Source organism: Etheostoma spectabile, unplaced genomic scaffold, assembly GCF_008692095.1.
Source record: "Etheostoma spectabile isolate EspeVRDwgs_2016 unplaced genomic scaffold, UIUC_Espe_1.0 scaffold00003155, whole genome shotgun sequence".
Lineage (NCBI taxonomy): Eukaryota > Metazoa > Chordata > Actinopteri > Perciformes > Percidae > Etheostoma > Etheostoma spectabile.
Window position 1 is genome coordinate 95,354 of NW_022603001.1, and position 11,084 is coordinate 106,437.

The window sequence follows — 11,084 nt, forward strand, 5'->3', positions numbered from 1 at the left end:
TAATAATTAAACATACTGTGATATGCAGTGGTTTATATACCCTGCTTCTATGTAGTCAATATACACTCACCTAAAGGATTATTAGGAACACCTATTCAATTTCTCATTAATGCAATTATCTAATCAACCAATCACATGGCAGTTGCTTCAATGCATTTTGGGGTGTGGTCCTGCTCAAGACAATCTCCTGAACTCCAAACAGAATGTCAGAATGGGAAAGAAAGGTGATTTAAGCAATTTGGAGCGTGGCATGGTTGTTGGTGCCAGACGGGCCGGTCTGAGTATTTCACAATCTGCTCAGTTACTGGGATTTTCACGCACAACCATTTCAAGGGTTTACAAAGAATGGTGTGAAAAGGGAAAAACATCCAGTATGCAGCAGTCCTGTGGGCAAAAAATGCCTTGTTGATGCTAGAAGTCAGAGGAGAATGGGCCGACTGATTCAAGCTGATAGAAGAGCAACTTTGACTGAAATAACCACTCGTTACAAGGTATGCAGCAAAGCATTTGTGAAGCCACAACACGCACAACCTTGAGGCGGATGGGCTACAACATCAGAAGACCCCACCGGGTACCACTCATCTCCACTACAAATAGGAAAAAGAGGCTACAATCTGCAAGAGCTCACCAAAATTGGACAGTTGAAGACTGGAAAAATGTTGCCTGGTCTGATGAGTCTCGGTTTCTGTTGAGACATTCAGATGGTAGAGTCAGAATTTGTCGTAAACAGAATGAGAACATGGATCCATCATGCCTTGTTACCACTGTGCAGGCTGGTGGTGGTGGTGAAATGGTGTGGGGGATGTTTTCTAGGCACACTTTAGGCCCCTTATTGTCAATTGGGCATCGTTTAAATGCCGTGGCCTACCTGACCTGTTCAGGAGATTGTCTTGACCAGGACCACACCCCTAAATGCATTGAAGCAACTGCCATGTGATTGGTTGATTAGACAATTGCATGAATGAGAAATTGAACAGGTGTTCCTAATAATACTTTAGGTGAGCGTATGTTGTGCATGGCTTTGAAACCAGTAAATGCAACTGCAGTGGATGGAAATCAAACCTGGGCAAAATGATAGCACTGCTATGGTATAAATTATAGTCGAAAAGTAACACATCTGTTGCCTTCCTGCTGGACAACACAACGTTCACTGCAAATCTTGTAACACAGACTGAAAGGAAATACATTGGTGGCTTCCAGTACCTGTGAGATATCACAATATTGTTCATGAAAGCACATCTGTAATTCGTTGAACTGTGATGTATCATTGGTTTGCTACCACTCTTAAAGAATGCCTCTCGTTGTCGGCAGGATTCGAACCTACGCAGGGAGACCCCAATGGATTTCTAGTCCATCGCCTTAACCACTCGGCCACAACAACCTGAAAACCAAATATACCGGTTTGCACAAATGTTCATAAACTTTTCAATTGGTTACTAGCAGTAACCAGACATGGGCAAGTTGCAAATCGTAGTGCACTGCCTGTGTCTGTGGATCCTCGTGGAGGCAGCTTGATTGATCGATATGCTCCCTCATTTGTACCATAACAGAGATCTAATATTTCATCAAATCGGGTTGGGCAGGTAACCTTTCTGGTTACTTCTTGACAAATAAAGCAAGTAACCACACAATGAAAACTACTGCCATGGCTGGGAATCGAATCCAGGTCAACTGTTTGGAAGGCAGCTATGCTCACCACCATACCACCATCACTGGACAGCGTAGTTGGTGTCCTTAAAGGTTGGATATTTCCTTCATGTTAAATTAAGGCATTAATTTTACAGCAGAAAGCACCATTTTAAGGACACACAGTAGACCTACAATGAACGTGTAATTGCACGGCTTTGAAAATTGTCGGAACCTTCATCACAAACCTGATGGCACAGTCCTTGATCCACATGGATCCACTTGCTGTCCCTCTCTCTGTCCCATTTGTCTTCCGCTTAGTCATCCTCCTTACCCTCTTCATCTTCCTGGAGAGACAAACCTGTTGCGGTAAGCGTATCTGACTCATTTCAGTTTCCTGTGCTTGTGTTGGTAGAGTGTTGCTGCTCACCAATTACCAGTTCAATTTGTTAGTTTCGTTATTACAGCGGCTAACTGTCCGTTAAACACTTTTTCTTAAAGTATTTCTCCTAAGCACTCAGTTTTTTACATGTTCAGTGACTTGTTAAGAACACTTGGTAGCTAATGCTACCGTACTTCAGCGTCGCTGTTACCCATAAGCAACATCTGACTAAATAATATTTAGTCATGTGTTTTAATCCCACATTGAACCTTCCAACAGCAAAATATATACAAATGTGCATTTCTTGTCTGGGTAGTGGAATTTCTAAGATGCAGAGTCCCTAGAACTGTGGTTGCAGAGTGGAGGTGTAGTCTAGTCTCCATTTAGATTAGATTAGATTAGATTAGATTAGATTCAACTTTATTGTCATCACACATGTACAGGTACAATGCAACGAAATACAGTTTAGAGAGTTTAGAGAGCCTCCGAGCCGCAGCTAGTAAAAGCGCCGCCACATGCACTCTGAAAAGGATATATGCAGACAGCAGGATAATACAAGACATAACATAATGCACAAGACTACATACATGAAGGAATAATTGGTGTATGGTGTCTGTGGATGTGAGTGCGTGGGAGACACAAACTGTGTGGGTTGTTTAAATAGATTGAATAAATTAGAAAATAAAATAAAAATCTCTGACAGGCATGATTCTCCTTTTTCAAATGAACAAGGAGAGTCATGTCCTGCTTGTTTGTTCCTCATATTTTTTCCCAGCTTTTTCTGTCGCGTGAAGTTGAAGCACGATATGGAAAATTGCCAACAAGCTCTAATACAATTTTGCTTGCTCCTAATGTGGGTTAAATTAAAATTCACCTGGATTTTAAATTTCAGATTAATGTTTTAACAGTTCCTGCCTTCAGGGCTCGTCCGGGAGTTGAACCCGGGACCTCTCGCACCCGAAGCGAGAATCATACCCCTAGACCAACGAGCCACGAATCAACGAATGACATTCAGGTGGTTGAACACTAGCACATGAATGTAATTTGTCATTCTTTGGTTTTTTCTGAGATTGATACAATAAAAGGAATTATTTAAGAGTGGTAGCAAACCAATGAAAAGGGTTATAGAACATATGTGGTATGTCCTTGGACATACTATGCAAGCAGGGAGATGAGTACAGAGATTTGTGTGCTAGCAAGATGGATGTAGGTTGCCTATTGTTCATTTAGACTTACCAGCAACATTGTTATGATACATAACCTGCTTGAAAAACAGCCACAATTCTTTTTAAAGGATTGTGCATGGAATACACATGATATGACTGTGTCTGAAGTGTTCAGACACCTTTACACCTGAACAGGGACTTGAACCCTGGACCCTCAGAATAAAAGTCTGATGCTCTACCGACTGAGCTACCCAGGCTTCTAAACCTGCTACCTGTGGAAAAAACAATCTCCTGAACTACAAAATGAAGTAAGTGGTCACTGTGTCCAAACCTTTGTTATAGAAGTTATATATCATAACTTTAAAGATAATTGCAAATTGTTGACCCAATTTTCAGTTTATTTCCCATCTGGCAGGTATATTTCTGGATTCAGGTGGACATTGTGGACAGAAACATTGGTGGATCTTGATTCCCACCATAGGATTTGGCCTGTATTGCACATTGCCTTCACATCCCGTGCAATGTATTGCCATTGTCAAGCACAATGCCACCCTGGTGACTTTCTTCCATGTCTCCATGAACGCCCATATATTTGGGCTGACAGTTGAGAAACCTTCCTTTGTTAACTATGACATGGATGACTGAGAACCTACTATATCATGACATGTTTAATTCACTATTTTATAATTTTTGAGACAGGTCCTACTGAAAATCTGCTGGAGCAGTCAGGATGGCCGAGCGGTCCAAGGCGCTGTGTTCAGGTCGCACACACTCACCACTGACTAAACTGACTACCACCATCATTGAATTATCATTTCTTTTGTTGTGGTCATATTCTTGAATTTCATTCAACCTTTGAACACAGTCTTTTGTCCTGGCCTTTTCATGGGGTCATGACAAAGCATCTAGGGTCGATCTTAGCCTTTGATTGAGTAAATACGTTTCCGAAAACATTGTTTTTACTGAGCTTAAAGACCAAATTGTTACTATTTCCAAAATTCTCCCAACCATTGCAATAGTTTTCATAGCCTCGTTGGCGCAGTAGGCAGTGCGTCAGTCTCATAATCTGAAGGTCGTGAGTTCAACCCTCACACGGGGCAGCTGAAAAAACAAATAAAAACACGACTGATGCTGAAAATACAGTGATATTCAGGTGGTTTAACACTAGCACATGAATGTAATTTGTCATTCTTTGGTTATTTCTGAGATTGATACAATAAAAGGAATTATTTAAGAGTGGTAGCAAACCAATGAAAAGGGTTATAGAACATATGTGGTATGTCCTTGGACATACTATGCAAGCAGGGAGATGAGTACAGAGATTTGTGTGCTAGCAAGATGGATGTAGGTTGCCTATTGTTCATTTAGACTTACCAGCAACATTGTTGTGATACATAACCTGCTTGAAAAACAGCCACAATTCTTTTTAAAGACTTGTGCATGGAACACAGATAATATGACAGTGTCTGAAGTGTTCAGGCATGCAGCAGAATGTGCAACTTTACACCTGAACAGGGACTTGAACCCTCAGAATAAAAGTCTGATGCTCTACCAACTGAGCTACCCAGGCTTCTAAACCTGTTACCTGTGGAAAAAACAATCTCCTGAACTACAAAATGAAGTAAGTGGTCACTGTGTCCAAACCTTTGTTATAGAAGTTATATATCATAACTTTAAAGATAATTGCATGCTTATCAGGATATTTTCCTGTTACTCAGAAATTGGGGAAGCTGACTCATGCGGAAATGGAGAAGCTGGATGTGCATTGTATAGTTCTTACATGTCAATTGGATTCTGACTTTGAATTCAAATATTTGGCATCCAAGAAAACTTCGTAACTGATGATGTATTTTTGTGTTTGTATATGTTCTTATGTTGATATGGATCCCCCTGGGTCTGAAATAAAGTTTATTATTATCAGTCATTTTGCTGGTGGTTTCTTGGTCACAGCAACAAGCTTGATCATTGACATACAGTTGCACGCCACGTATCACAAAACTGTTGGGTGGGGCCTTATGTATTTACTTGAATTACATCAAGTGACCTGCATACCAATGACCGTCAGAGATGGCAAAAGTACTCACTGCCCGAACTCAAGTAGAAGTACAGATAATTGTGTTTACAATTATCTGTACTGATTTAACTTCTTTACTTCTTTCAAGTAAAAGTAACAAAGTACAGGCTTAGCAATTTACTTAAAAAGAGTAAGAAGACTCGCCCCAATGGTGGTATTAAAAACCTCCTTCACCATTCTGGCGGGGACAATGTCTAAGGGACAGTTGGTAGGTTTCATATGTTGTACAACCTCAACACAGGCTTAAATTAATAATAAATATTCATAAAAAGTCATAGTATAGTATGTCGAAATATTCCTAAAAAGTCATAGTATAGTATGTCAAAAAAATCATTAAAAGTCATATTATAATATGTCGAAAATTCATAAAAGTCATAGTATAGTATGTTGAAAATTCATAAAAGTCATAGTATAGTATGACAAAATATTCATAAATGTCATAAAAAGTCATAGTATAGTATGTCAAAAATTCATAAAAAGTTGTAGTATAACACGTCAAAATATTTATAAAAAGTCATAGTTTAGTATGACAAAAAATCATGAAAGTCATAGTATAGTATCTCAAAATGTCATAAAAGTCATAGGATAGTATGTCGACAAAAACATAAATAGTCATAAAAAGTCATAGTATAGTATGTCTAAATATTCCTAAAAAGTCGTAGTGTAGTATGTCGTAACAAGTCCAAATTTAAAGTTCTTGTTGTAAAACAAGAAGAATCTAAAGTCCTCTGGAGAATGCGGGCATTGATCCCGCTATCTCTCACATGCTAAGTAAGCGCTCTACCATTTAATTTTGCTCTACCAAGCTAATTCCCAAATTCAAAAAAAGTTATAGAATAGTATGTCAAAAATTCATAAAAAGTCATAGGATAGTATGTCAAAAAAGTCATAAAAAGTCATAATATAACAGTTTAAAATTCATAAAAGTCATAGTTAAGTATGACAAAAAATCATAAAAGTCATACTATAGTATGTCGAAAATTCATAAAAAGTCATAGTATAGTATGTCAAAAATTCATAAAAAGTCATGGTATAGTATGTCAAAAATTCATAAAAAATCATAGCATACTATGTCAAAAATAAAATAAATAAAAAAACAGTCATAGTATAGTAAGTCGAAATATTCATAAAAAGTCACAGTATAGTATTTCAAAAAATTTATAAATGTCATAGGATAGTATGTCGATAAAAACGTAAAAAGTCATAGTATAGTATGTCGAAATATTCCTAAAAAGTCCTAGTATAGTATGTCTTAACAAGTCCAAATTTATAGTTCTTGTTGTAAAACAAGAAGAATCTAAAGTCCTCTGGAGAATGCGGGCATTGATCCCGCTACCTCTCGCATGCTAAGCAAGCACTCTACCATTTGAGCTAATTCCCCTTTTCAAAAGGAGTCATAGTATGTTGAAAAAATTCATAAAAGTCATAGTGTAGTATGACTGAAAAGTCATAGTATAACATGTCGAAAAATTATAAAAAGTCATAGTATAGTATGTCACAAATGTCATAAGTCACAGGATAGTATGTTGAAAAAAATCATAAAAGTCATGGTATAGTATGTCGAAAAATGTATAAAAAGTCATAGTATAGTATGAAAAAAAAATCATGAAAGTCAGAGTTTAGTATGACAAAAAATCATAAAGTCATAGTATAACGTGTTGAAAATTCATAAAAGCATAGTTTAGTATGTCAAAAAATTTCATTAAAAGTCATAGTATAATATGTCGAAAATTCATGAAAGTCATAAAAAGTCATAACATAGTATGTCGAAAAATTAATAAAAAGTCAGACTATGGGAGTGCTTGAGAGCACTTTTATGGTGCATTGTGATTTTTCGGCATCGGGTGTGTCTAGGTGTGAGCCCAAATAGTCGTTGAACGACAAAGACAAGACAGCGATCAAGCGATAGAACCGGGGTATAGAAGTCCCGTCCATGCAACCAATGGATATGATTAAAACCTGTAAACAGCCCAACCACTTACCAATCACATCACTGGAAAGTCAGCATTACTACAGTCATGACAGGGTAGTGGCTGTGTATATGTCAAAATGGACAGTAAACCGCCAGAACATGATTTTCCTCGAGAACATTACTTTTCATGGTTCTGTCAACAACTTTTCCAGCAGTTATATCATGATTCATCTCACCATGGAAATCAGGTTGATGGTCATAAACTCTTGATGCATCACCCTTTTAAAGTGTCTACCATTGTGTCAGCAGCAAAATAGAGCTAGCAGAGGATGGTTTTTATTCCCTCAACCTCTGGGTTGTGGGCCCAGGACACTTTCGCTGAGCCTCTGCTGAAATTCACCCCAGATAGGACTTAAACGCATAATCCCTGGCTTAGGAGGCCAGTGCCTTATCCATTAGGCCACTGGGGCCAATTTCACCAGTTTAGGAGAAATACATATACAGTTCTCGAGCCATAATGAAACAGTAACCTTGACCTTTGCTCTCCAAAAACGAAATCAGTTTATCTGCAAAATGGTTATGTATGCCAAATTTAAAGTGCTTCCCTTTAAGCGTTCAGAGATATTGCATCCACAAGAATCGGATGGACAGACAGAGGACAAAGTCACCTTGGCATTGAACCTTTGACCTCCAAAATCTCATGCGATTTCGTGTGAATGTTTTTGCAAAATATAAGAAATTCCCTCCAAGGGTCCTGTGTTATCACATTCACAAGAATGGGAGTTGCATACGTATGTAGAGATGGTCAGCGACCCAAAAGCATAATACTCTAGCAACAGCTGGTGCTGAGACGTAAGAATAGACAAAAAAAGAGGTGGGGGAGAGTTAATCCATGACAGAATAGAGAACTACAGACAAAAGACGTGATGGTATTTATACAAATATGTAGTAAACCTAAATATTATCTATGTCTGATGTACCAAAAGTTGAGCCTAGACAATCCTTGTTAGTATAATGGACAGTATCACTCTGGCTCCCATTCTACTTTTGGAGACTCTAGGAACCACAAGTAACCCTGCATTCTGGGAGCGCAGTGCTCTGTGGGGTAATAAGGTACTATGAGCTCTTTAACACTCTGGGCCCTGAGGCCATTTTTACAGTTTAATTTCCATCTGGATTATTTATAAAAAAGCTTGTAAAACATCAACCCTGTTGTCTACAGTCAAGATATGAACATCATTTTTTTAGGACAACTGGGTTATTAGAATATTTGGGTTGCAGTGAGGTCACTTGCATGTTAAAATGGTTGTAGGGCCTAAAGACAACTAAATAAATAAAAAGGACATACATCTTCCAGATATGTATTAATATCACAGACAGATGAGTAAAACCTAAGCCATTTTCCTTTCTAAAACACTTCTCATATGTCTTGGGAGTCACACTGTGAAGAAATAATCATTAAACTTATACAGTTGACAAAATACATGCATTTTTTCAAAGAAAGTCAAGACGCTTTTGCTTTCATGACATTTACTTAATGCAATAATAACATAATAATGTATATTTATTGATATTACACCCACAGCAATGCTACACAAGCAAATGTGTCTAAATAGTGCACCTTTTGGCTTTCCATGGAGCCTATAGGCCTTTTTGTCCCTCGGCTTTCCATACAAGAGGGGTGCCTTTATCTCCCATATAGGGCCTGTGTTTCGGAGACATGGACAGGAGAGACAGAGAGAGAGAGGGCAGAGACGAAGAAGCGAGCTAGCGGCAGAAAGAGCCAAAACGCGATGAATTTTGGACATAAAGGGGACCAATCTAGGATATAACAGTGTGGATTTAAAGCCCAAAGAGGCTGAAGTTCCAGGCTCAATAGAAAATCCCCTGTAGAGGCTAGAAAGACCCGGAAAAGACCTCCGTAAACGCGAACTCGTCAGGATTTAAATTAACGGAGGTAAGCTAATCGCTTCTATGGTTAAAAAATGATTAAACTATGAATCAGAGGTGCTTTTTTACTCATGGGCGAGTGTCTCGGTAACGAGGGTTAAAATGGTTTTGCTTACCTCAGACTCTTGCAATAGGAGAAATCGGAGCTTCTCTCTCCAGAATAGTGTCTCATTCACCAAAGAGCAGCACCACATGTGGGCGTGGCGGGCAGCATACAGTATTTGGGGGCACTGCTCTGACTTACCCGTGTAGAACGCTGCGTCGCACATTAGTGCCCTGCTACATTAATATGTTTTTATTTGGGGTGGCCAGTGACATTTCTAGGCCTCTGTAGAACCGCCACTAAAGGCACATCTGCGATTTGGTATAATGTGATGTGTCATTGGTTTGCTACCAACGCTAAGGATGCCTTTCATTGTCGGCAAGATTTGGACCTTTGCGGGGAGACCCCAATGGTTTTCTAGTCCATCGCCTTAAACACTCGACCACAGCAAACTAAAAAGTGTGTTAAACCTGTGGCAGCCCGGCACTCCCCAAATGCCTCACTGATTTGGGCTCGCCACATCCAGGTCGAGGACAGGATGAGTGTGCTGACATGCCCCAGAGTGCATAACGGACCTGACCGGGAGGATCTCATGAGACACCATCCATGACAAGTCCCGGAGTCTGTTTGGGAGAGCCAAATTCATATTGCACCAAACAGTTGAGGCCTTGCCAAAAAACAGCCCACGCACTGGACTCACTGGTTCCCGCTCTTGCACAACTGAAATCAGAGAGCGATGATATGTTAAAAACATACACTTCTTCTTGCTTAAGGTGAAAACATTAAAAAACGTCTGAATAAAAGCTTAGGTTGGTGGCATGAAAAGACCCAGGTAGTTTAAGATCAGAGGGTAAGGTCTTCAATATTCTGAGGTATGATCCTGTGGCTGCTGACATGTGTGTAGCTGTAAATCTGCTCCCTAAAAACAATAACAGGTCCGGCACACCTTTAAGGTAAGCTTAGTAAGCAAGAGCAAGTACAAAGGCTCGGCCAAACAGCAAAGCCCACCAAAATAGTTTGATCATCGGCGTTCCCCTCCAAGGAAGTCTTTAGTAAAGGCAAAGACTTGTGTGTTATGAAGAGAAACCAGAGTGAGTACAGCCGTCTGCTCGAGAGCAGCCAAAAATCCTAGTCGACCCAGTCCAAACCATCACGGTAAGCCTCACTGGGGTCCAAACTAAAATGATAAGAGGCAACTTGGTAGACTCCTTACTGATGTTTATATCTGTACTCACAATGCCCTTTTTTTTAAACACCAGCTAATAACAAGTGTACATGTGAAAAATCATGTGTGAGTAATCAGGAAGCTCACATTCATTGTTGCAAGGTCTACCAAATGTTTAACTTTACAACCGTAAGCGGTTGGAACCTTGGTTGCCACAGGTTCCCAAACCTCCCCTCAATGTGTGTATATTAAAGAGTTTCCAGCCCCAAAATTGAACAACAGAGCAGAGTGGAGCAGCGGAGCGTGCTGGGCCCTATACCCAGAGGTCGATGGATCGAACCATTCTCTGCTATTCCCTATGCTTTGTATGTTGATGTTTAACAAAGCATCTGTTGCTGCAAGTGTCTGGTGTGAATGTCTCCACTTGCTGAAGAGTAAACTTAATGTCATGTTAAGTTTATTTAATCTATAAAAATGGAAACTACAGTGCTCATTTCCGCCGTTACACCATAAAAAACTGGAGTGTAATACAATAAAATACTACACTACAGTAAAATACAGATTGTAAAACATGTACATTTAAAGTGATGTGTGCTGTCTGATAGTCTGAGGTATGAAAGAGAGAGCATACCGCTTAGTTTGTGTCACAGGAGGTCTTAGTCTACCACTACGTTCTATAACCCTACCAGTCAGATTACCACAGGAGGTAATATCTTAAGCAGCTCTTTAAAGACTACCATAAATACCTGCTGGAGATTTGCAGGTC

General features: G+C 39.4%; 3 non-coding genes across 3 annotated transcripts; all 3 read right to left on the reverse strand.

Annotated features, from left to right (window-relative positions):
- Nucleotides 1-1,299: 1,299 nt before the first annotated feature.
- trnas-aga (transfer RNA serine (anticodon AGA)) lies at nt 1,300-1,381 on the reverse strand. The gene has a single exon. It is a non-coding gene; the product is annotated as a tRNA-Ser (tRNA).
- Nucleotides 1,382-2,928: 1,547 nt separating this feature from the next.
- trnap-cgg (transfer RNA proline (anticodon CGG)) lies at nt 2,929-3,000 on the reverse strand. The gene has a single exon. It is a non-coding gene; the product is annotated as a tRNA-Pro (tRNA).
- A 7,137-nt stretch (nt 3,001-10,137) lies between these two features.
- Nucleotides 10,138-10,248, reverse strand: LOC116676436 (U5 spliceosomal RNA). The gene has a single exon (XR_004328701.1). It is a non-coding gene; the product is annotated as a U5 spliceosomal RNA (small nuclear RNA).
- Nucleotides 10,249-11,084: the final 836 nt, after the last annotated feature.